The sequence below is a fragment of the Triticum aestivum genome, chromosome 2A, assembly GCF_018294505.1.
Source record: "Triticum aestivum cultivar Chinese Spring chromosome 2A, IWGSC CS RefSeq v2.1, whole genome shotgun sequence".
Lineage (NCBI taxonomy): Eukaryota > Viridiplantae > Streptophyta > Magnoliopsida > Poales > Poaceae > Triticum > Triticum aestivum.
Window position 1 is genome coordinate 26,238,328 of NC_057797.1, and position 2,085 is coordinate 26,240,412.

A 2,085-nucleotide genomic window follows, 5' to 3' on the forward strand; every position below is an offset into this window, starting at 1 on the left:
GCTGCTTGGTTATGATGTGATAACATTGGTGCCACCTACCTCTCAGCTAATCCTGTTTTCCATGCATGTACCAAACACATTGAAGTTAATTTTCACTTTCTCAGAGAAAGGGTAGCTTGAAAGCTAATTAACATTCGGTTCATACCTACGAGAGACCAACTTGCTGATGGCTTCACAAAACCACTCACCATGAGAAGGTTAGATGAGTCCAAATACAATCTCAACCTTGGCAAAGCTTCATGAGGTTTAGATTGAGGGGGGTGTTAGAATTAGTTGTTGTATAGAGATAGAACTCTGTTTAAATTGTAAACATATCATATCTCTTCTTCTGTTTCAACCTCTCCCTATCTTTCTTCTGTAACCGATCGATCTAGTATCGATCTAAACCTTGTAAGCCACGGCATGTATTCTATATAATGTAATGCGGCCCGAGCAAAGGGTTCTACGCTTCCCATAATAATTTACAATACCACCAAAGTCAGGATACAGGTAGCAGAAGAAGCAAATATCGGACATGCTTCACAGTTGACATCCGAAAAACTTCCATTGCTCCACGAATATTAAGCTTTGTGGCAAATCTGCACCACGGAGAAAGGGTCCTCAACAGAGTAATCGGTACATGTCTTGAAGCTCCAGGGCATGCCTCCTTCAGGACCTGTGCCCCCGAGAAGCACCATTTCGCAGGAACTACTGGCCATCTTGTTAGAAGCTTGATGTGCTTTATGAGTCGCCTCATCCATTGAGAATGACATGAAGCTTGGATTGGCCATGGAGACGGGCACGGTCCTCAGCACCCTCGCGCTCCGGAAGAAGAACTTGAGGAAGACAACCTCCCCGAGCTCCCCTCGGAATTCTTTGTAAGAGAACACCTTGATGCACGACTTGACATTTTCAGTGGGCTTGACCAGCTTCCAAAAGTTGAGATTCATCCTGGCACTACCAGCTTCATAATCACAATTTTCAGACTACAGGAGAAAAAAGCAATTAAATCACTCAACAGTTCACCTATTAGGAATCATGCTGAGTATATAATGAAAATTAATAGTTTGTGGTGCCTCATATTAACTGGGAAAGCATTTGAGGAAGGTGGCGGATATTGTGCTCAAGGAAGCCCCAGCCTATGTCGTGACTCGTGAAACACATATTGTACATTATACTACGAGGCATACCTAGATGCTACCCCCTATGGCGTAACAAACAGTAGCTTGATTTCACTGATATGTCGGAGATATGACATGCCAATATTTCCATGTGTAGAGCTAAACAAAGTACCAAGTAACCTATTAGTACAGAAAAACATCAACTAAGGTTGCCTCATTATTACAGTTCATGCATAACAAATTAAGAACTGAAGCTACAGATTCGAGCTGCAGTGTAGCTCTCCTAACACATGCACACTTTTACAAATATATTCTTCAAGAAGAATTTTCAGATATAAGTCATTACACCTTCTTTGTAATTAGTTAATCAGACATAAATGCCTGATACGGTGCAGCATAGAAGTAAGCATCAATATATATGGCATGCTACACAGGCCCCTCCAGCAAATTGTAGACAGAAATTTGCAATCCCAGAATTCATAACAAATGTCATAACTAACTGAAATTAACATGCAATGCAACCCGCAGAATTATGATTTTGTACTTTAGTCTCTATGTAGTATGTGTAGAGAAGACCTGATGGCTAAGAATAAATAGAAGCTTGACAAAAACCTTGTAATTAGTTAATCAGACATAACTCATGACATGATATGTTCACTAGTAGAAAAAGGGTCAAACGTGAAGCACATTAGTGCCGGTTTGTAAAAAAACCGGCACTAATGTGACCAGTAGTGCCGGTTCGAATGGCTATGCATTAGTGCCGGTTCATAATGAACCTAATGAACCTTTAGTACCGGTTCGTGCCACGAACCGGTACTAAAGGGGTGGTGGCAGGCTGGCGTCAGGCTAGGGCCCCACGAGCCCCTTTAGTGACGGTTTGTGACACAAACCGGTAATAAAGGTCTAACCTATAGTACCGGTTTGTGTCACCAACCGGCACTAAAGAGTCTTACCCTATAGTCCTGGTTGAAGACACAAACCGGCA

General features: G+C 42.1%; 1 pseudogene; it reads right to left on the reverse strand.

Annotated features, from left to right (window-relative positions):
- Positions 1–560: 560 nt before the first annotated feature.
- LOC123184427 (uncharacterized) overlaps positions 561–2,085 on the reverse strand; it is a 4,156-nt pseudogene continuing 2,631 nt past the window's right edge.